Raw genomic sequence first — 25,782 nt, 5'->3', positions numbered from 1 at the left:
CATTGCTTTACTTCTAGACTGGATCCTTTATTGTCTGGACTAAAAGAATAATTGGTGATCATGAATTTTTCATTTGAACTCCAATGGAAGGACCCCTAAGTAATGAAAAAGCCCATTGGAAGAGGGGATCTATTGAAAAAAGGACCCTCTTTTCCTTTAGTTTAAGGTGGGTCTGCTGTTATGTATAGAATAAAATCATACTGTAACAGGTGCCAACTCCCTTCCCTTTTTACATCTGGAATTTATAGTGAATATAAATTCATTTGAATCTATTTCTCATAATAATTAAGTCAAACCCTTATACACTTGAAAATCACACTTAAAAGAGAAAAAAAAACACATTTAGGCAATGGCCTAAGATGACTTTTAAGCAAATTATTCAATCTCTATAATATTACAAGAGGGAGTTCAGTATATTACAAGTATGTATTTGCTTTATTTTCCAAAGAGAAACTGGGGTCAAGAAGTTCTCTGATTTGTCAAAGGCTTCTTCAGAGCAATCAGAAATAACAGGCCTTAATGAATTGTAGGTCTTAATGATTAAAAATCACACTCTAGTGCTCAAGACTTCTAGTTTCATTGATTTCCCATTTGACCTTGAGAAAGTGTCATCTTCAAAATGGAACTGGTTTTAATGATGCTCCCAGTTCCCCCTTTAGATTGCTCTAGGATAGTCTAAAGTCAATTGTTCTGGAAATAATTCAGAATCCTAGACTCCAGCTTCTCAAACTGTGGGTTGAGGCAATACAGGGGTTGTAGAAAAATGGCAACATTAAAAGGTTATGTATATGTATTCCATATACCTATATACTCAGAATCACATGAAAATTTCTCAGGCGAAAAGGGGTCACCAGTGGAAAAGGTTTAAGAAGCCTTGTTCAAGGTCGAATCTATACAATCTAAAAACAATATAAAATTGGGTGATTCAAGTGACACAATTAAAGTAGAAACACTTTCTTTCTTAAAAAAGTATTTCTGATTGATTCTAGTTAATATAGTTTCTACCTCAATTTTAAATACTTCAGTTCTAGACTGCCTACACAGTAATACCCCTCATAAACTTTGTCTTCCAGAGAAACTGCCCTATTTGCTATTTTCTTGTATACAGTAACATTCAATCTCTGACCACCTTGCTTTTGAAAAACTATATACCCATTGCCTAGCTTGTTCTCCCTCCTCACTTTTACATTTAGATTGTCCAGCTCACTTTTAGGTTCAGTTGCACAATGCCTTTCCTAATAATCTCCTTTATTTTTCTCTCCACCTTGCCCCATTGAAATGGCTTTGCATTTACTTGGTGGATATTTTATATTGATTTATCTGTAAGCATATTAAGTACTCTTTCTCCTCCCCTCATTGAAATGTAAGCCCTTTGTTGGAAGAGGTTTTTATTTTTTACTTTTGGTCTTTGTGTCCCCATAACCTACCACAGTGCAATAGTGACTAATAGATGGTTTTTTAATTGAATTGAATTCACAAATCCTAGCTTGCAGTAAGTAAAATCTGGTGTTCTCACTAGGAATGGATGATCCCCCCAGGTAGTTTTGCCCACTCTTTTTTTTGGCAAATCACATTTACAAACTCTTGGCTCAGCAGTTACTAGAAATTCTTGTGAACTTTTTTGAAGCTGAATAGCTTCAGCATTTTTTATTTTATTTTACTTTTTGGCTTTAAATAGCCAACAACCAAAATGAACTGCCAAATCCTAGCACAACAAGATCGAAAATGTCTCTAATATCAACAGCTTTTATCTTGTTTTTATTTATATCACATAAGGACAAAAAAAACCCCAACACATTCACAGTTTTTTTAAAAAAGGACTCTAAATTTGTTATAGCAATAGCCTATCTTTCCAGAGTGAGTATTTGAGGTTGAATTAGAAAGCATCTGAAAATAAAGCACAACAACTGAAATAAGTACTTTGACTTGACAGCTTCAAGAGAGCCAATATCCACCATGATAACCCGCCAAGAGTGGAAGTATAGGTTTTCCCCCAGCTATTGTTCCTTTTAGAAACACTAAATGCCTTCCTGTTTCATAATGATTTTACAATAATGTAACATCAGGCCAAAGTAAATAGTTTTTTAATAGCGGCACAGAAAACCAGTAAACTCTCTCTAGCTTGGTTTGCAAGGATATTGCAAAAGCTAATCACCTTGCTTGGGCTGCCCAATGCTGGGGAATTTACTGCAGAGCCTCTGTGGAGTAGAGTCTGAGATGTCAGCCTCAGATCATCAACCCTCCCAACAGGGCACATTAAGAACAGACACACAAGCACAGGGAATTGACATTTTCATGGTGCTTCCGAATATGGCCCCTAGATTGTATTCTGTCTACTGCTATGGCAATGGGGATGTCTTGTTAAATGGAGAGAAGTACCCAGACATACTTTGTGAATGTATGTGGATACTGACCTGGACTTGTGACTGGACTAGAGGTAGGAGGCTCAATAATTTCTACAAAAAGGGAAAAGGAAAGAAAGAAAAAAAAGAAAGAACATTTTGGATATTAATCACATATAAGAGACAAACACCCATGAGACAATCAACAATCATGCAACATGGATAAGAAGGGTCTTTTATTTTGAAGATGCCAGAGATGGCCACAGAATGACAACATGAAACATTTATCCAGGGCAAAATCTGAGATTCTTAAAACCATAACCCTGAGAGGCAGTAGGGCATAAGGAATAGAGTGCTGGATTAGCAGACCCAGAACCCATCTGACAATTACTTGTGGTGTGACCCTAGGGGAACTACTTAAACCTCTCTGACATTACTGAGATTTTAAATTAGAATAAGGATACCTCACAGGGTTCTTGAAACGATCAAATGAAAAGATGAGTACAAAATGCTTTGTAAACTTTAGACTGCTATAAAAACGTCACTTTTTATGTCCTTACTAAAAATTAGAAGTAACCTCCCTACACTAGTTGCTGTGATCCAATGCAATTCAGGCTAAGGTCCTTTCTTCCATTTCCTAGGATGCAGCTCCCAGTACTTTCCTGGTAAGTTACTGAAGCCTATGATTAGCAAAAAGGGCTCCTCCCAAGAGGAGATGCAATGATTTTCTGTTACTTAGAAGCATCAAAAACAGATGGAGAGGGGCAGCTAGGTGGCGCAGTGGATAGAGCACTGGCCCTGGAGTCAGGAGTACCTGAGTTCAAATCTGGCCTCAGACACTTAACACTTACTAGCTGTGTGACCTTGGGCAAGTCACTTAACCCCAAGTGCCTCACCCAAACAAAACAAAACAAAACAAAAAAACCAGATGGAGAAATGGATGTCACTCACAGCCACTTTCAATAAGAGAAATTAGATATACTTAATTTAATCAGAATTGATTTCTTTATTGTTTGTAGGTGAAAAATTAAAAAAAAAAAGCAACCCAGATAAACTTAGAAAGAATACTTAGATTTCAAGTTCCCTTGACTAGTAAGGAAAGCTCAGCAGAGTAAGTAATATAGGGACAAGTCTGTGAATAGGATTGTAGTATATCTACCATGCATACTGACATTTTAAACCACTATGGGACTTCATTTTATATTTAACTTTTATGTGTTTTTCCCCCATAGAATTGGATTTGGTTCACACATACTCAAATACAGCCTCTCTCTATGTGAGTTTAGGTAAGTGACTAAAACCACGAGCCTCAATTTCCTCATCTGCAAAATGAGGGAGTTGATCCGGAAAAATCTCTGGTGTCTTTTCTAGCTCCAGATCTATGATCTGAAATAACGATGAAACCATAGCATCATGACCAAAAGCCAAACAAGAATCCTCTTCAGCAAAGGAGGAGTTGAATAAATCTCTTATTAATAAGAGAAAAATGATATTTTAAGGCAAACCAAAGAGAGGAGTTGGAAGTTCATGAACAAATACATATGTATATATAAATAATAAATATTTACTGACACCCATATGTCTGTATATATATAGTCCACACACACACACACACACACATATAAAATCGTTAAATATATTTTAACACAAATGGTTTCCCCTTCAATTCCATATTAAAAACATTATTCTGAAAGTGGGTCCTGTAGGGACCAATTTTTAATTGGGGAGTGTTAGCTAGGTGGCTCGCCACAATAATGGGGCAAGGAAGGAGACCGACAGCCTCCCTCAAAACAGAGCCAGATTTATTTAACAAGAACAAACTTTTTAAGTTTGTTTTTTAAGTTAACAACAACAACAACAACACAAACAGGATCAGTAGGATTAAGGGAAAGGAAATAAAATGGGGAAAGGGAAAGTATACAACCTGAATAACACCACCGCCCAGGAATCAGCTGAGAACACACAGCAGCATCCTGTCGCCTTCCAGCTTCAAGCTAGAATGATGAAAAACTTCCCTTCTTCCCAGAAGACCCCATGCTGACCACACACAGCCCCCAGCCAATGGGATGGCCGCTCTAACAGTCACATGACTGCCCTCATTGGGCTTCCAATCATTATAATTTTGCCAGGCCCATGTAGGCATTGGTGAGTGATGATGATGTGAGGTGCCAGCGCCATGGCAACAGCTACAACCAGTGGGTGGAGCACCATGTAGTTTGCAGAGCTTGTGTGCAAGCTGAGGTATTTTTAAAAATTCTAGCCAAAATATGGGGTCATAAAAACCTCAAATAACAATTAATTCTTTACAATTCAAAGGTTTCAAAGAGTAATTAAAGATGTCAATGAAAGAAACATTTACAAGTCTCTGTAGCAGAAGGAAGTATGTGCTGGTAAATGTTTAACAATCGACTCTAAAAATGTGCATGTGACTTTTAAGACTAATAAACATTTTCTCTATCTTTTTTATACATACAGTCAACAAAAGGATAAATCAACAACTAATTTGTAGCTTTTGCTACCATATAATATGAATGCTCTTATTGAAAAATGAACAATAGGCTCTCCTGAGCTAGTTCAAGCTGTTTCAAGCCATTCCTGGATCACAGAGAAATGTATCTATCACATTGCTTCTTTACCTCAATAGAATGGATTGGAAAGCACAATGATTTAGGGAGGTAGGAAGCCTGCCTTTACCACATCATAAATTGGGAGCTGGAAGAGACTTGGAGGGCGTGAATTTCAGCACATTTACCTTGCAGTTGAGGAACCTAAAGCACAGAGAAGTAAATGACTAGCTCAGCATCACACAGAAAGTGTCAAAGATAGGACTGGAACTCAGGTCTTCCTGGCTCCAAGTTCAGTGCCTCATCCACTTCACAGTATGGCTTGGCTTTGCTATTAATCTGCTGTGTGACTTTGGAGAAGTCATTTAGCCTTTTTGGTCTTTGTTTACTCATACTGAAAAGAATGGCATCAGATAAGATGATATCGAAGATCCATTTTCACTCTCAAATTTGTTATAGGCTCCAAAAATCATTGGGGTAATGATCAGGAAGCTCTCTATAAACCTCTTACCAGCTCAGATAGGGTAAGGAAATGTTTATCACCCTATTTCACAGAAACAAATGAGGAAAGCTTTTCCCTCTTCACTTACAAAGAGAAGCATCCAATTTTATCTATTTTATGCGTTAAACTTGTTTCACAGGTCTCTATAGCCAAGACCAAGTAATCATCTGGTTATTCTAGTGGGTAATCTTCTGAGAACGAAGGCTCTTTCTGGACTAATTTGGAGAGAGTCTGCTATCAGTTCTGTTACTGATGTTTCTCCAATCAGAACTTATATCTCATAGGCACAGCCTTCAAGATCTGAGAATGCTCACTCCTTACAATGTGATTGTGTTCTGGAGACTGAGGGATACAAACTGATGGCTAAAGGACAATACCAGTCCCCATGAAATACTGAAAGAACCAGAGAAAAGTTTCAAATGGGTTGGATAGATGGTCTAGAGGGAGGGAAAGCCTCTTCAAGGTCCCACCATTCCCTCAAGCTATCATCCAAATATCTCTTTTCTCAAACTTTGAAAAATATCTGCTTATCCTTGCCCATAGCCTTTTCTATTCCCCTCATACCTAAACTGGGGCAGCTAGGTGGTGCAGTGGATAGCATGTCAGGCCTGAAGTCAGGAAGACTCGACTTCATGAGTTCAAATCTGGTCTCAGACACTTACTAGCAAGACCCTGCAGGACCCTGGTTATGTCACTTAACCCTTTTTGCCTCAGGTTGTCAGCTATAAAATGAGCTGGAGAAGGAAATGGCAAAGTACTCCATTGTTTTTGCCAATAAAACCCCAAATGAGGTCCCAAAGAGACAGATATGACTGAAAGATGACTGAACAGCACACTTCAACTATTTTTTTTTTAAATCTAGCTTCCAACTCCACTCAACTGAAATTACTTTTACCTCTTTCCTGTATTTGACAGTATAGACCATACTCACCTGGAAACTCTCTCTTCCCCAGTTTTTTATGGTTCTTCTCTTATCTAACTGCTTTTTCTCATTCCTCTTTGATGTCTCATCACCTATACTATTTTTCCTAACTATGGATATTCCCTTGAGACCACCCAATGCTCATTTCTTTCTACATTTTCTTTCTCTTGATGACATCAATTTCCATGGGTTTAATTGACATGCTTATGTTCATGACTTACAAAACTATCTGGGCCTAGCCTCTCACCTGTACTTCTCACCCTCAGCTCCAATTACTTATTGGCCTTTTCACACTGGGGACCTCAGAGACACTTTTACCTCCACATGTTTAAAGTGAAACTCAGGATCTTTTCTCCTATTCCCTCCTCTCTTCCCAATTTCTATTGAAGGTCCCACTAATCTCCCGATCTTCCAAGTTTGCAACATTGAATTATCCATGACTTTTCACTCTCCATCTCATGTCCAATCAGTTGCCAAATCCTATTTCTACCTACACAATCTTTTTCATAGCAGATTCCTTCTTTCTCCACATAGCTCTCTTCTTGGATCAGGACCTCATTACCGTAACCTCCTAATGTGTCTCTCTTCTTCCAGTCTCTCCCTATTGTAGTTCATTTGCACCAATTCCCACCCCTTGCTAGTACATTCTCCATATTCAATGTTGCCAAAGTGAGTTTCCTTAGTCATGAATCTGGCCACATCACCCCTTTACTCCAAAGTCTTCTTCTATTTAGCTTCATAAACTGGCCTCAGCCTCATTAGACATTGCTCTGCCTCCGGTACTATGCAATCCAGCCAAATTAGCATATTCATTTTTGGTACACTGCACATTTTATGTTGCTCTACAATCATGCTTTATTTATTATTCATGGCTTTCCATCTCCCAATTCATTGCCTTTGCATTGGTTGACTCTAATGCTTGGATTTTGCTCCATCCTCCTCTATACCTTCTGGAATTTCTTTTGAAGGAAGCTTCAAGAAGAACCTCAACAACTCTTTTCTACATGAAGAAAACTTCCCTTCTTAATCCCTTCTTGATCATCACAGCAGCTAATTGCCTCCCTCCATAGCACCTTGAATTCATCTACTTGGTAATGATTTGCATTTTGTCTCTTTAGATGTATTAAGTAGACATTTACATAAGTACCTTTTGACTCTCTCATCCAAATGTAAACACCTTGAGAGCAGAAGTTGTTTTTAATTTAATTTGTATCCCAAGTATCAAGAAAGTGACTAGCACATGGTAAGGACTTAATAATCATTTGTCCATCAATTAATTATAGGATTTATGGAAATACAAGGACAAGAGTTGCGTACAATAGGCAGGTATTTCCACTGTATACAGTGTGAAGATTTTGCTCTACATAAGAATACAAGATAAAATATTGGTGAAAACAAAAATGCTACTTTATTCTGAATGATGTTCTATTTTTTTTTAAGCAGGATGACCTCAACAATTCCTAATATTTGTATTTTGTGTTAATTTCTGGTGTTCTTATATGTGCCTAGTGACATATTGAATCTACATTAGAATATGACTTTCTTGATTAATTGGGGGGGGGTTATCTCCATTGCTTAACTCAGTGCCTTGCACTTAATAATCATTTAATACTTGCTTGTTGACTGACTTTAAAAAACATTTTTCATCCAGCATCTTAATTTTTATTCATACTGAGATAATTCATGAAAAGAAAAAAAATAAGCACAATGTCCTTTGACATTGTGGGGACCAATTTTTAATTGGGGAGTGTTAGCTAAGTGGCTCGCTGCAATATGGGGGCAAGGAAGGAGACGGGCAGTCTCCCTCAAAACAGAACAGGATTTATTTATTTATTTGTTTGTTTGTTTGTTTGCTTATTTATTTATTTATTTATTTATTTATTTATTTATTTATTTATTTATTTAAGTGAGGCAATTGGGGTTAAGTGACTTGCCCAGGGTCACACAGCTAGTAAGTGTTACCTGTCTGAGGCCGGATTTGAACTCAGGTACTCCTGACTCCAGGGCCGGTGCTCTATCCACTGTGCCACCTAGCCACTCCAGGATTTATTTTTAACAAGAACGAACTTAAAAAAAACAAAACACAAACAGGATCAGTAGGATCAAGGGAAAGGAAATAAAATGGGGAGAGGGAAATTATACAACCTGAAAAAATACCACCAACCAGGAATCAGCTGAGAATACAGGGCAGAGCTCCTGTTGCCTTCCACCTTCCACCTAGAATGTCGAATTCTCCCTGTTCCCAGAAACCCCACACAGCCCCCAACCAATTGTCTAGCTGCTCTGACAGTCACATGACTGCCCTCACTAGGCTTCCAATCATTATAATTTTGCCAGGCTCATGTAGGCGTTGGCAAGTGGTGATGACGTGAGGTGCCAACACCATGGCAATGGCTACAACCAGTGGGTGGAGTACCATGCAGTTTGCAGAGCCCCAGGCCAGTGCGCGTAGAAGCATAAAAACCTCAAATAACAATTAATTCTTTGTTTTTTTTTTTAGTGAGGCAACTGGGGTTAAGTGACTTGCCCAGGGTCACACAGCTAGTAAGTGTTACATGTCTGAGGCCAGATTTGAACTCAGGTACTCCTGACTCCAGAGCCGGTACTCTATCCACTGCGCCACCTAGCTGCCCCTAACAATTCTTTACAACATCAAAGAATCCTAAGGTCAATGTGACTATATATCTACCAATCAAAATAACTATATTCACATTTTTGGACACATCTTTTACTGTCCCATTCATCCTAAACTCAGGTGTAACAGAGAGGTTGTATCCAAAGGATTTGGTCCTTAGGTGTTCTCCAATCTAGATGCTGTTTGTCCTTCATTCTCAAAGAGAACCATGACATCAGGAGGTAATGTCATGACTTGTGGTGCATTGGATTTAAATGAAGGAGGGCTGTACAAAATCATCAGCATAACTTTCTCATCCGGAGCCATCTGGGTCCAGTGGAAAGATATAGATCAGAATGACTAGAGATAGCTCTGGACATTTTTGAGGCAATCAGGGTTAATTGACTTGCCCAGGGTCAGACAGTTAGTGTTTGAACTCAGGTGCTACTGACTCCAGAGTCAGAGCTTTATCCGCTGTGCCATCTTGCTGCCCCTTGTTGTTAATTTTGTTTATTTCCAGGAGGATGAACATTGATGAAACCTAATAAGGTTGACATACATTTTCCTTGGCATCATTCCATAAGAATGTTTTTCATTTCAGTCATTTTGACAAATATTATACACTGGGGATAATTCACACCAGAGAATCCGTTATTGCTTATATCCACTACAGATGTTGAGTTTTTTCTAATGCTTTCTTTCCATGTTGAAATGCTACTTCTCCTCCACCCTCCAGAGTTGGGGGAGAGAGTTGATCTGACATAAATACCTTGAGACTTTTCTAAGAGTGGCTTTAGCAAGGAAAAAGAATATGGGAATGGCTTTTCTCCTAGAAGTTCAATTACCTCTTCCATTGACAAGTATCTTAGTACATCAAGGGGCTGTAACTTAAATGGCAGGGAAACTCCCAGTGTGGGAAATTTCTCCACCAGAGCAAACTGTAATACATTTATGATTTATAATCTTTGAAAGATGCTTGAGTTTCAGATAGATTAAAATCACCTAGGGGGTACAGTAGACAGAACTCTGGGACTGAAGTCAGGAAGATATGAGTTCAAATCCTGCTTCAGACATTGATTGGCTGTGTGACATTGGGCAAGTCATAACTTCTGTTTGCCTTAGTTTCCTCATCTGTAACATGGGAATAATAATGACACTTACCTCTCAGGATTGTTGTAATGATGAAATGAGATAATTGTAAACTCTTAGCACAGTGACTGGCACTTAGTAAGTACTATATAAATGTTAGCTATTATTTAATCATTTGCTAATTATTGCAAAGCTAATTAAAGGGTAGAGGTGGAATTTGAACCCAGGTATTCCTAAATCCAAGTCTAATACTCCATTCACTATGCCACACTGCTTCTCACTGGCAGATTGACCGACACAATAATAAATGTTTCTATTTGCCCTTGCATTTCCTATAAATACATGTGTTTGATGTATTTTTAAAAAATCTCCCCATGTTTCCATGATGCTTTGTAGAATAAAATTCCATGAGATTAAAAAAAAAAGATGAATTTTGCTGAAAAAATCCCTCTCAAAAAATCCCTCTATTAACAAAGAAGTTGAGTCAATAATCTCTTAGCTTTTAAGATCATAGTTGTTTTATGTTGATCTGATTTGAGTCATTTTTTTTAGTCATCTTAGGAATTATTTGTAGTGGGTAAAATATCCCTTATAAAGAGGCCAACTGTTACCTCCTTCTGTGTCTCATTATGTGAAGAATCAGAGAGAGCATCCCAGGGCTAATGTCTGAATAGATCATCCTGGGCTCCTGCACTACCAGTAGGGAATGGCCTAAGTGAGGGTCAGGTTGAATTTTTGCTAAAGCTGAGGTGAGGAGAAGTTCACTAAGACAGACAGTTTCATTTGTTGTCTGGGAAAAAAATGAGGTGCTGGGCAAAACAAGATTATACTCCTTTAGGAAATGTGATTTTGGCCAGGAAAGAAGGAAATTCTATTAAAACAAGGTATCCAGGAAACAGTGCATTATGGGAAGGGGCAATTGAATGGTTTCGTCCCATCTCCTGACTCCATTAATTACCATTTTACAACTCTGACTATGCTTTATGAGATTGGCTTCTCCTGGTATCAAACAACCCCTTCCATACCTGTGTACTCAGGGAGATTGTGTTAGGTTTCTACTGTGTTGTTTTCATTTTTACGTTAAAGAATTATATAGCAGTGATGTGCATGAGCTATCTTCTGAGCTGTTGTGAGATAAGATGATTGTGTTTTTGAGATGCTGCAGAAATTAATCCTCCTGGTTGCTATGGTTTCTTCAGAAAGCTCTGGCTTCTCATCACTGTGGAGTGGATGCAATGTCGTTCTCACAAAAGCATGAAGAGGGCATTGCCTTGGGATATGCAAGGTTAGTGTTGTTGGACACCCCAGAGAACCTCGTGTAAGATACGTTGGATGCAGAAATTAGAAAGGGGAATACTTATTTTTGCTAGGCCAGAAAACATATAGGCAAATAGGACCCTAGCTTTGGAGAATGAAGGCTCTTCAGAAGCTATCTTTTCCCACTACGTCATTTCATATGTGAGGAAACTGAAGTCCAGATGGGAGAAATTAATTTTAATGCTGTATCATTTTATCATTAATAATGATTTGTAAAATTCCCTTCTCTAGCAAAAGGTAAGCTTAAAGAGAAGCCCCTTCTCAGCTAAAGAATGTCATATGCATTCCAATTCCTGTCAGGGCATCTGCTCAAGGCATCTGGGCTAGGTCTCACCCATCCAGGAACCTGTTTTTTGTCTATGGCTTAAACAGGATCCAATTTCAGTTAAGTACTCCCCTTGGAACAATGAGTTTCTTTCATTGCACCCATTTGTTAGAGTTTAGGGTGATCAGCCTTATGAAGAAAAAAAAAAGAAACCAGAAAGATCTTTATTGTTGAAGGTGCCCATGATTACCTCATTACCAAGCCACATTCTCAGCTGACCCTTCCCCCTTTATCTATGGTGAAATGATTGGGAGGGGTCAAGGACTCAGCTTACCTCCTCATGAAATGGCCCCCAATCAGGGTTGAGTTTCATTTGTCAGGGAAGATCTCTGTCAGAAGGAACACATCTGATTTAAGGTATTTCAGAGTCTCCTCTGGCATCTTTGATTACCAAGAGAAATAATTGACTATTATTTTATTGATTATTGACCAGCCTCTTTAATAAGTTGATTTTTATTACCTGGAGTTTTTGTCCTTCAGAATTGCACTCACCCCACAGAGAAGTGAAATGATTTACCTAAGGTCATATACAGATTTAGTGACAGAGAAAGGATTTGAACCAAAGTCCTCTGGTTCAAGTCTAGGACTCTCTGTTTTATCATACAATAGGTAACTGAGGAAGTATACTTTTTCTTTTGTGGGGCAATAAGGGTTAAGTGACTTGCCCAGGGTCACACAGCTAGTAAGTGTCAAGTGTCTGAGGCCATATTTGAACTCTGGTCCTCCTGAATCCAGGGCCAGTGCTTTATCCACTGCACCACCTAGCTGCCCCCAGGAAGTATACTTTGTAAACCCAGTGATTTCAAATATTGCAGGCTTTGTGAAAGAAGTGTATTTTCAGAAGTCATCTGTTCATTTCTAGAGTGATATATAATTATTAAATCATGATGTGGCCACATCTGACACCACAGATCATGAAGCATATGTGGTTCATTGGGGGGAGGGGATCACAGTTGACAGTGAGGGGAGTCAAGATAACTACTAGACTAGATGCATTTCTGTGCTTTATTTCCTTTGTGTTTATTCTCCATGTGCTTATGTTGTCTTTGTTACTTTCCCTGTTTTAAGATCAAACTCCTTAAGAATAGGTTCTATTTCTTTGTGTTTCCCCACTTACCATGTTTAGGGAATAGCAGGTACTTAAATGTTTCTTGACTGATTGACTACAGCTTTTAACAAGTCTATTAGTGACAGAGAATTTCAAAACCTCAAAGGTAGACAAGACCTCAGAGGTCCTGTTGACCAACTAAAATCTCCAAAAGAATCCTTTTGACAATATCCCCAGTGGTCTCTTGGGCTCTACTGAAAGGCCTCCAAGAGGGAGGATCTTTTTCCAAATTTGTAAAACAGGGGTCATGATATGACCAAATTTCCCAATTGGAGGGGACACCTAAATCCATCCCTCACTCCCAAATTGAACGAGAATCCCTTATATATCACATGAAAAATGATGATGTGGTGTTTGCTTAAAGACAATTACTGATGGCCAACCTACTATCACCCAAGCAGAAGCCTATTTTACTTGGGAATAACTGCAACTATTAATAAGTATTCTCTTATATCAAGCCATTTACCTCTTTGACATTTCTACACATGATTCCTGATGTCTATCCTCTGAAGCCAAACAGTATAAGGTTAATTCTTCTTTCATCTGATAGCTCTCCAAACCCTTAACAACAGCTCTCATATTTCTCTCAAAGTTTCAAAGGTTATTACAAAGCAAAAAGAGATGAGAAATGGGAAAGTAATTTAGAAACTTAAGAACATATTGCAGCACTATCATAGAAATACTTTGGTTCTTATCAAAATCATGTTTGTCAAATCTAAGACCTAAAAACTGCTCATAAAAGGAATGTTACTATAATCTTCTCAAAAAGTATATTTCCTATTAATGAAAAAAATTGTAAACATGTCTTTAAATCTTTAAAGGGAAAGCTCACATTTCGAAATCAGCCTGCACGTACTCTGAGGCCTTCAAGAAACCACAAAGATAAGACTTCTTTTACAGCCCTGATCCCAAGGAAGCTTATTTTTTTTCAAAGGAATGAAATTGTTCTGGACACATTTACAAGTATATTGCATTTCATGGAGCCCAGCAGAATTGATTTGTTATTTAGAGCATGATCAGACTCTTTCAAATATCACCCTTTCAAATATTAGTATAATGGCAAAAAAACAAAAACAAAAATACCTCTCCTGAAGCTGAAACAAATGAAACGTGAGTCCTTATAGTATAAATCTTGTCTAATTCAAGATATAATCCCTTTCTCCACCTTGAGTCAAATGTACTGTCTAAATACTAGTATCAACCCTCCTTTCTCCAATACACACACACACACACACACACACACACACACACACACACACACACACACACACACACACACTCCTAAACTTCCCACATCCTCACAGCCACCATTCATTGATAATTTGCCAATTCTACATCAAAGAGCGAAAAGATGTTTTTGCAATAAGAGAAATAGTGGCAGTAGACCATTATGCTGAATAGAGTTTGTGATATTTATAATGCGAATCTAAGCTAGGAGAGAAGAATTCCAATATTTCTTGTTCTCTTGGAAAGAGTTATGAGAAAATCTTCAAGATGCATTTTGGTGCATGACGTGATTTTTCTGAGTGAGTGAAAGGTTGCTTTCCAACATATTTTTCTTTATATTCTCTAAATATACTACAAAACAGAGTCATAAAATATGGAGAAGGTAGTTGGTTTACAGGCATTTAGCAAATCCTGGTGGGTTGTAAAAAATCAGGAACAAAGTGGCTACTCATTGATTGGGAATTACTAAATAAATTATGATATAAGAATTAAAAATATATTTATATGTACATATACACATGTATATATGTGCATATATGTATGTGTGTATGCACACACTCTGTGCTCTAAGGAATGAGAAAGTTGAATAAAGAGAAGCATGGATAGACATGTGAGATGATTTAAAGTGCAGTAAGCAGAATTAGGAAAATATATATATATAATGACTAAAAGAATAAATAGGAAATTACCAACAACAACAAACCAATAAAAAGTGAATGCTGGAAATTGTAATATTCAGATTTTGCCATGGAGAATCAATATGAGAAAAAAGCTCTTCTATCCTTTTCAGAAATGGGAGGTGAGGAAGGGGCCAGGGGTCAGGGGTCAGTTATTTTGCATGTAATTATGTTCTTCACTGTGTTAATTGATTTTTTTCTTTTTCTTTTTTTCCTATTTTTAAATTTTTTGTTATAAAGAACTCTTGGAAGCATGCTATTTTAAATTTCCTTTAATTTTTTTTCCTTTTAATCCAATTTTCTTATACAAAATGACAAATATGGTAATGTTTTACATAATCATATATGTGTAACCCATATCTGATTGATGCCTCAGGGAAGTGGGAGGGGACGGAGGGAAAGAAGGATAAAAATTGGAACCTAAAACTATGAATACAAATGTTTACTATTTAAAAAAAAATAAACAACTCAAGGGAGGGGTTGGGAGAAGATATAGGGAAAATGTAGCTGGACCAAAAGCAAAATATATCAATAAAATGTCTTTTAGTAAAAAGGAAGGCCTCCAATACATTGGGACAATATTCTATGGAGGATTGATGGAGGGACATGGAATCAACATAGTCAAAAACTTCATGGAATTTGCACCAGTTGAAGGATTATCTACATCTATATTTGATTTCCATCAAATAATCAAAGAGTAAAGGAAACGACTCATTCAGTTATTAAAACATGGAGCTCTGGGTTTCTGATTTGATGGAATTGGAAAATGGCCATGATCTATACATTTCACCGTATGCTCCACTTAACTGAACTGGTTGCCTCATCCCCTTTGCTCAAATAATTCCAGTGGCTATTACCTTTTTTTTAAAAAAAATTATTTATTTGTTTATTCATTCATTCATTTATCTATTAAATTATTTGTTTGCTTGTTTATTTATCCATTTATTTATTTATTTGTTCATTTATCTATCTATTTGTTTGTTTGTTTAAGTAGAAATATTTTATTATTTCCTGGTTACATATAAGTATACTTTTCAACATGTTTTCACAGGATTTTTAGTTTCAAATTTTTCTCCCCCCCTTCTGTCCCTCCTCCCCAAGACAGAAAACAATATGATATGTATTATATATATGCAATCACATTAAACATATTTATGCATTAGTCATCTTATGAAAGAAGAATGAGAGCACAAAGGAAAAACCTCAAAGAAGGAGAAAAAACCAGCCCAAAAGTAGAAACAGTCTGGTTCAATCTGCATTCATAATCCACAATTCTTTTTTCTGGATGTTGAGAACATTTTCTATCATAGTTCTTTGAAATTGTTGTGGATCATTGCACTGCTTAGAAGAGCCAAGTCTATCCCCATTGTTCATCACACAATGTTGCTGTTACTGTGTACAATGTTCTCCTGCTTCTGCTCCTCTCAGTCAGCATCAGTTCATGTAAGTCCTTCCAGATTTCTCTGAACTCCTGCTTATCATTTCTTATAGCACAATAGCATCCCATTGAATTAATATACCACAACTTGTTTAGCCATTCCCCAATTGATGGGCATTCCCTTGACTTCCATTTTTTGCCACCACAAAGAGAGCTGCTATAAATATTTTTGTACATGTGGGTCCTTTTCCCCTTTTTATGATCTCTTTCAGATATAGACCTAACAGTGGTACCACTGGGTCAAAGGCTATAAACAGTCCCATAGCCCTTTGGGCATAGTTCCAAATTGCTCTCCAGAATGGTTGAATCAGTTCACAGCTCTATCAACAAGGTATTAGTGTTCCAATTTTTCCACAGCTTCTCCAACATTTATTATTTTCCTTTTTTGTCATATTAGCCAATCTGATAGGAGTGAGGTAGTACCTCAAAGTTGTTTTAATTTGCATTTCTCTAATCAATAGTGATTTAGAGCATTTTTCATATGGCAAAAGATAGCTTTGATTTCTTCATCTGAAAACTTCCTGTTCATATCCTTTGACCATTTCTCAATTGGAGAATGACTTGGATTCTTATGTAATAAATTTTATTTACTTCCCTATATATTTCAGAAATGTGGCCTTTATTAGAAATACTGGATGTAAAAATTGTTTCCCAGTTTTCTGTCTCCCTTCTAATTTTGGATGCATTGCTTTTGTTTGTACAAAACCTTTTTAATTTAATGTAATCAAAGTCATCCATCTTGCATTTTATAATATTCTTCATCTCTTGTTTGGACATAAATTGTTTTCCTCTCCATAGATCTGAGAGGTAAACTACTTCTTCTCCTAATTTATCTATTGTATCACCCTTTATGTCTAAATCTTGTACCAATTTTGACCTTATTTTTGTGTACAGTATAAAATATTGGTCTGTGCCTAGTTTCTGCCATACTATCTTCCAGTTTTCCCAGCAGTTTTTGTCAAATACTGAGTTCCTATCCCAGAAGTGGGAGTCATTGGGTTTATCAAACAGTAGATTACTATAGTCATTTACTACTGTGTCTCCTGTGTCTAACCTATTTCATTGACCCACCACTCTGTTTCTTAGCCAGTACCACATAGTTTTGATGACTGCCACTTTATAGTATAGCTTCATATTTGGTATGGCTAGCCCACCACCTTCCTGTGGGCTATTACCTTTTGAATGAAAAATTTTCTGTATTTGTCATTTAAAACTCTGTGCAACCAGGCCCCATCCTACATCTTCTTGCCTTTCCATTTGACTTCCCTCCCTACCTCTGTAATACAGATACTAACCTACTCATTTTTCTGCCCATGCAACATTCCTTCTTCCATTGCCATGCCTTTGTATGGCCACCCCTCCTCTGAGGAAAGCATTCCCTTTTTCCTTGTCTCAAAGAATGTGATTTAGAAGGATAAAAAAAATCTTTAAACAATACATTTAGGAGAGTAAACTGGTCCTGGTTATGAATGTGAGGCCTTTGAAACCAGATTATTCATTTCTTTTGTTGTTGTTGTTGTTGTTTTGGTTTTTTTGTGATGCAATTGGGGTTAAGTGACTTGCCCAGAGTCACACAGCTAGTGTTAAGTGTCTGAGGTTGGATTTGAACTCAGGTCCTCCTGAATCTAGGTCTGGTGCTCTATCCACTGCACCACCTAGCTGCCCCTGGATTATTCATTTCTGCAATGCTCTTTGTATTCAAATGACTCGGTTATCAGCCACTAGAGAACATCTCATTATCAAAAGCAAGACATCAAGGTCTTCCACTCTCTTGATTGGGGACTACCTCATTATGGCCTCCAAGCTTCTCTGGAGAAAGTTCTTTTTGTCTAAGGGAAGAGGAGATTTGTGGATCAAATTATGGGCAATAGCTAGTCTTCAATCCTCCATATGACTGTACAGGCTGGAGTTTAAAGTGGTAGAACATCTTTTAAGCAATAGGGGACAAACTACTTCCTAAGAAAGCCATTTCCTTCCTTCATAAGTGCTAGAACAGCAGACACACAATTACCTAGTAGCACTTATTAACTAGGTCTTGGAGAGCACCCTCTCTGAGCCTCAGTTTCTTTGTTTATAAAATGGACATAACAAAATCTTTAGTACCTTCTTCACTGGGTTATTCTCAGGTTCAAATGAGATGTAGATTTTTTTTAATGGGGATTGCAAACCATGGAACTCCATTTAAATGGGGTTATTATCATCTATATCTATAAAAACACACACATAATCAGGGTAAGACAAACAGAAAAGTGATATTAACTAAACCAAAACCCAACTTCCCATTTGATTTACTAAACTAGTCTTTGGCATAATACCATTTTGACTAGGTCTGTGTCATGTTTGGTTTCTTAACATGAGCTAATTCTCAGGATTAAAAAGTTAGTAAATAGCCCAGAATAAAGAAATTACATTTTAAAAAGACAAAGATGGGGGCAGGTAGGTGGCACAGTAGATAAAGTGCTGTCTCCTGGATGCAGGAGGACCTGAGACACTTGACACTTACTAGTTGTGTGACCTTGGGTACGTCACTTAACCCTCATTGCCCCACCAAAACAAACAAACAAACAAGCTAAGAAAACAAATAAAAGGACAAAGGTGCTTCCTTGCAGGAATTAACTTCAATTTTAGTTCCACTAGTCCTTTATGTATGACCTTGGGCAAGTCATTTAACTTTTGGAAGCCTCAGTTTCCTCATTTACAAAATCAGATCATAGGGGCAGCTAGGTGGCACAGTGGATAAAGCACTGGCCCTGGATAGATGAGGACCTGAGTTCAAATCCAGCCCAGAAACTTGACACTTACTAGCTCGCTGTGTGACCCTGGGCAAGTCACTTAACCCCAACTGCCTCACCAAAAAAAAAAAAAAAAAAATCAGATCATTATACTAGAAGACCTCTCAGGTCCTAGCTAGCTCTAAGCCTTCTATGATCCCCAACCAGTGAATCAATGGAAACAAGGAATAAATAAAGTGAAAACAGACCAAGAACAGAGAGGAAATTAAAATCTAGATAATGAGGAATAAGAAGTCAACCAAAATGAAATGGACTATCTTGGGAGCTATTATATAGTCCACCCCATTATATATATATATATGTGTGTGTGTGTGTGTGTGTGTGTGTGTGTGTATGTATACATTTATATATACATACACACATATACACATACGCACACATATATATTTGTGTGTATATGTGTACATATATACAACTATACATGCACGCACACACATCATATGTGATACACATACGTATGTATATGCTTTTATATATGCATATATGTGTCATATATACATATGTTTATTATATGTGACATGGTATTGTATTGTACTATTGTATTACATATTACATGTTTAGAATTGGATTTGTTTATTCAAAATGTTATATAGATTAAATATACATTTCTGATGAATATTACAAATATGCACGAAGTGAGTCTTGCAGCATTTCAGTTTGTCTTTACTTAGGCTGCTAGAATGCCAAACACTGGTATGATGACATGGACCTGTCTTAATATGTAAGAGAAGGTACTGATCAATAATTAATATTACACAGGTGTAAGAATACATTGCCTCTTTAAACAGGTAAGATATGCTTTCATTTCATGTTTTTCTATGTTAAAAGTTACTTGTTCATACCTGCTCATTAGTTATATAAAATAGAGATCAGATTCTTAATTGGACAATCATTTCACGACCACAAAATTTAAGAGCTACCAACACCAACTCAGCTAACATGAAACTTCATATGAACAAAGCATACAATTCTGTGTCTTAGCAAGAACCATTTTCCCAAGTTATTCAGTGTGAAAACTCTGTGTGGGGTGGGTAATATGCAGTGAGATGTATGAAAGTCTGCAACTGATCAAACTGTAGACAGTATAAAGTTTGACAAACTATTTATGGTAAAGGCCCTGAATGACATTTTAAAAAATGGTCCCTAAAAAGTTAGTTTATTCATGTTAAAAACTGATTTTCCTTTATTCTTTCTAAAGGCCTCTGTTTGCCTAGCAAGCCTTATTAACTGGGCAATGCATTAGCTGGAGGCTGCCGTACTCTGTGACCTTAAGTCCCCACCTCTGATACTTAATCCTTTGGGCAGCCAAAGGCTTTGCTTCTACTTTTCTTCTACTAGTTGTTACCGTTCAGCTGTTTTTCAGCCATGTCCAACTCTTCATGCCCCTACTTGGGGTTTTCTTGACAAAGATGCTAGAGTGGTGTGCCATTTCTTTCTCCAACTCATTTTACATATGAGGAAACTCAGACGAACAAGGTTAGGTGACTTGCCCAACATCACATAGCTTGGAAGTACCTGAGGCTGGAGTTTTACTCACATCCTCCTTGACTCCATGGCTGGCACTCTACCCACTGTACCATCTAGTTGCCCCATATATAAAATAATATATGTGTCATGCATAACACACATGTGCATGTACATACATACACACATACACACATATCTATTTACTTATACATGTAGATCTTTTCTCCGCCTTTAAAACCTACGCTCCTTGAGAGGACAGTTTCATTTCTGTCTCTGCATCTTCAGGACCTAATACAAAGGTTTGGCCTATTACAGCAACTTAATAAATACTTCCTCTTTGATTGGTCTCTGCATGCCCATGGCTGCGTACATATACTTATGGCCAAGTGTTCCATTTCTTCTTTGAAGATGTGCCATATTGGTAATGAGCCTGTTGGGCAGCAAGGAGTCGGGGGCGGGGGGGGGGGGGGGCTCTGGATCGCTAGGCTAGAAAACCCTGCATTTGGCCCCCAAAGCCTTCCTGCAAATCCAGGCTCCTCCTTGTCACCCGTGTGAGATTGAACAGTTCAACTCTCTTCTCTAAACTTTACCTTCCTCAATTGTAAAATGATCAAATTAGACTTGGCAACACTGAATTCCACGTGGGTAGGAAATGTTATAAATAGATAAAAATCATATTACTCACACTCAAACATAGTTTGAAGTTACAGGACTCGGTCTTAGTCTTCCACAAATATGTCTCAGACAGTCACTATTTTTGGACTTTGCTTATTTTTGGTCTCTAGACAATTAGGGGACGTTGTAGATCTAGATAGATCTAGATCTACATAAGAAGTCAGAGGAATCTAGTCTCACAAGTTAAAGAAAATAAAACTGGGCAAAGCAATTTGACTTGCCCAAATTTATACCAATAGTAAGAACCTGAGGCAGGATTTGAAACCAGAACATCTGACTTTAGACAGTGCTATTTCCAGTGGACCTACTCAGATTGAGGACCTTTGACCTATGGTAATTATTCTTCTACTTTTTTAAAGTTTCTTGGACCACATTTTCTTTCCCCTTACACTGCTTCCTTTGGTGTCAAGAACCTTCATTCTTTTATCCTTTGAAAAGAGACAGACAATGGACTGGAGATAACTTCTTTGGGGGCAATTAAATGGGAATGAGAGCACATGTATTTTGTAATTTAATAAAGTTACTGGACTGGAAAAGGCATCTGTTGCTTCTGCCACTCATACTCTATTCACATGTCTTTCCTATTCCAGAGGAAGTCATTCTGACCAGGGTCTAACAATAATGAAGTCATATCCAATTTCTGTGAACTTTCACAAATCTGCAAGACAGCTTTGCCAATGAGAAGGATGAACCAAGAACTTCTCACTTCTGACCAATGATGGCTGTTGTGGACATAAGTGCTTTCTAAGCTTTACAAGATACTTTCCATATATTGTCTGATTTGATCCTCACAACAACTCTATGAAGAAGGTAACCTGATATAGGAAGGAAGGAAGCCATCATTTTATTTATTAAGTCCCAATTATGTGCCATGTACTGCACTAAGCACTTGATAATTATTATTTAATCCTATGAACAACTCTGTGATCGAGGTGGTGTATGATCATTGTTTTACAATGGAGGAAACAGAGACAGATGGAAGTTAAATGACTTTCCCGGGGTCAGTGACTGAGGCATGATTTGGACTCAGGTCTTCCTGACTCCAGACCCAGCACCCTATCCACTTCATCACCTGGCTGCCTTAAGTCTTGATCTTACATGTGCATTACCCTTCCATTCTCATCTGTCTTCTCGAACTCAAAACCTGCTAGACAGAATAGGAGGAGATTATAGGAAAACACCAGTTTCTGTACATAGACAATGGAGGGATCAAGATATTTTTTCATTAAATATTTTCCAAAGTTCAAAATCGAAGTCAGAGTCAAATTTCAAATAATGTTCTGTTAAATTAATGAATTCAATTCAATTTAACTAACATTTATCAAGCACATTTTATATTTCAGGCCCTAAACACTAGGTAACAAAAAAAAAAACCAATAAGTTTTTGCCCCTAAGGTACTTACGCTTTACTATTGGTATATGGAAAATATCTACAAAGAAAGATCAACATGTTTTCTCTGTCTCTGTCTCTCTCTGTCTCTCTCTCTGTTTCTGTCTTTGTCTCTCTGTGTCTCTTTCTGTCTCTGACTCTCTCTCTGTCTCTCTGTCTCTGTCTCTCTCTGTCTCTCTCTCTGTTTCTGTCTTTGTCTCTCTGTGTCTCTTTCTGTCTCTGACTCTCTCTCTGTCTCTCTGTCTCTGTCTCTCTCTGTCTCTCTCTCTGTTTCTGTCTTTGTCTCTCTGTGTCTCTTTCTGTCTCTGACTATCTCTCTGTCTCTCTGTCTCTGTGTCTCTGTGTCTCTCTCTCTCCTTACAGGGAACTCTGTATTGATGCAAGTTGAAAACTTCTCTTCACCTTAATATCTTAATGACTTGTCTGGAGTGCCAAGAGGCTGACTCCAACAGCCAATATGTGCTAAGGCAGGACTTGAACCCAGGTGTTTCTGGCTCTAAGGCTGTTTCTTGATCCACTGCTTTAGGTACAACTACAATGAGATTTCAGGGCTGGGTAACCTTAAGGAATCAGAAGGATGGGGAGAGGCCTTTTGTAGGAAGTCATGCTTAAGTTGCATCTCACAGGAAGCTTAGGGCTTCTGGGAACCAGAGAGGAGGAAAGATCACAATATAGTTGGGGGGTACCTTGTTCAAGGCCAAGAGGTGGGGAGACCAGGAGACAGCAAGTTGCCCATTGTGACAGAAAAGCAAAGAATGGGAGGAGAAGTGGAGTGAAATTCACCTGTTCCAATAGGTTTGAGCGACCATGGGAAGGGTTCTAGATGCTGAAGTGAGGAGTTTCTCTCATATGTCAGAGGCACTGGACAATGATGGAAGTGCTGTGGTCAGGCCTGAACATTAGGACAACAGAAGGCATCCTTTTCAGCTTCCAGGCTTGCACCCCACATTGAACTGGAGCTTCTCATTACTGTTCCAAAGATGTCCTGCATTCCTGGATATCCTTGATGTTCCAAATGAGTATCAAGATGTTGTTGATGCTGGTGATGGCAGTGTTTCATCTTATATGCAAAGCAGGCTGGGAAATGATGCCCACAGCCTGGTACATGTTCCCTCTTGAAGCTCCCACTTCTATTGTCACTTCAGAAATAAACGACAACACCGCAAGGATCCCCAAGAAGGCGGTTTTTAGAGCCTCGGGGAGTGGGGGGAAGCTAAAAGCAGCTCCCTTGATTCCACAGTACAGCCATCTGGTGCTTACATCAGCTACTAGTTGTTTTCAAATATATATTATTTGGGACTTCTTACAGAGGAAGAACATGAGCTCCATTGGAAAAGCCACCTTTTTGTCAATGTATAAGAAATTAAGCAAATTCAGGAGCTAGTAGCTCCAGATGACTGTGGGAGGGTGACGCTGTCTATTCTAGAGCTAGTTTGGGATCATTCCCATGTTCAAAGGAAGACTTTGCTGATTATTAGAGACATGGTTTGGCCTAGGAGAAACCACAATGGACCTGACTTCAGGAAGACCTGGGAAAATCCTGCCTCTGGGATTTTCTAGCCAAATGACCATGAACATATTATTCAATCTATCTGAACCTCAGTTTCCTCATCTGTAAAATGGGGGTTACAATAGCTATCATTCAGAGTTGCTGTGAGGCCCAAATGAGACAATCTAAAGAAAGTGTGACCTCAGCCTGGAGGCATCGAGACCATTCTATTCCACCCTCATAACAGTCCTCAAATGTCCACAGGATCATAGAACCAGAGAGAGAAGGGATATCAGAGACCATATAGTCTAAGGTCTTCGTTTTATAGATGAGGAAACTGAGGGCCCAGAGGTTAAGTGACTCACCCAAGGTCACACAGATTGAAATACAATGTGCTATGGATGTGGTTGTCTCTTTTGAAAAAAAATTAATGCTAAAAAATGCTCATTGTGTGTTTGCTTGACAATGTCTTTGGCATGAATGTGCCATTTTTTTTGGCAGGGCAATGAGGGTTAAGTGACTTGCCCAGGGTCACACAGCTAGTAATGGTCAAATGTCTGAGGCTGGATTTGAACTCAGGTCCTCCTGAATCCAGGGACAGTACTTTATCCACTGCACCACCTAGCTGCCCCTGAATATGCCATTTTTGACAAACCTTCCATCACTGCTTGCTTTTTTTTTTTTGCAGGGCAATGGGGGTTAAGTGACCTGCCCAGAATCATACAACTAGTAAGGGTCAAGTGTCTGAGGCTGGATTTGAACTCAGGTCCTCCTGAATCCAGGGACAGTACTTTATCCACTGTGCCACCTAGCTGCCCCACTGCTTGCTTTTGTAACACTCCCATTCAATCCTACAAACACCATTTAATCCTATGATTAATTAATCCCAAAGGTGTTGGGAGACAAGTGCCATTTTATGCCACCTAAAATCACACTAGAAATAGATTTCCAATTTTCCTTATGATTAAGTTCAGGCATGCCTATGGTGATGTTGAGTTGTGAGAACTGTATATTAAGAACCAAAAATCTGAGCATATAGACTCCCACAGGAGGTATGTGCCTCATAGACTCATTCAAATGCCCCTTCTCTTCTTGAATCAGAAAGCTACTAGGGAATCTGAGCATCTGATCCTCATAGGTATCATGTATCTAGTATTCTCTCATTTCAACACAGAAAGCCAATACCACAGGCTTCATAACAGCATAGTAATACTGTGATTGTATCATGTGCTGGTTTTGAAGAAAGTCAGACCTGGGTTCAAATTCTACCTGTGAAAGGTACTATCTCTGTGACCTTGGGCATGTCATTCAAATTCTTTAAACTTTGGTCTCTTCACCTGAAAAAGATGAATAAAAATGCCCCAAGAAGCTGCCTTAGAGAGTTGTTGTGAGGGTCAAGGGCAATCACATGTGTACAGTGCTTTGTCAAACATTAAGTCCTATGGAAAATCATTCTTCATGATTATGAACATCATCATTGACACTGTCATAATCTAATTCTCTTCATTTTTGATAATATTCAGACAAAATTATCTTAGAACAAATCACTCTTATTTAATGTGATTTTCTGAGGGCAATGGCCTGGGTGGACAAAAGAATTGCTTCCATGCGAGGATGTGAGTTCATCCTCTGCAGGATTGGTATTATTGGCAATACTACTATTCACTCTGCTACCATTCGGTGCTCTCTGATTTATAGGCACAGATGTGCAATTCGATAAATTCTATGTATAAGTCCTCTTAATTCCATGATACAATTTCCTTCAAAACTCACTTCCAATCCCATATTCTATAAAAGGCCTTTTCAGCTGTCACCCCACCTCTTTCTGCTACTGCTTTGTCCCT

This window comes from Dromiciops gliroides, chromosome 4 (assembly GCF_019393635.1).
Source record: "Dromiciops gliroides isolate mDroGli1 chromosome 4, mDroGli1.pri, whole genome shotgun sequence".
Lineage (NCBI taxonomy): Eukaryota > Metazoa > Chordata > Mammalia > Microbiotheria > Microbiotheriidae > Dromiciops > Dromiciops gliroides.
Note: the sequence above shows the minus strand (reverse complement) of the source record.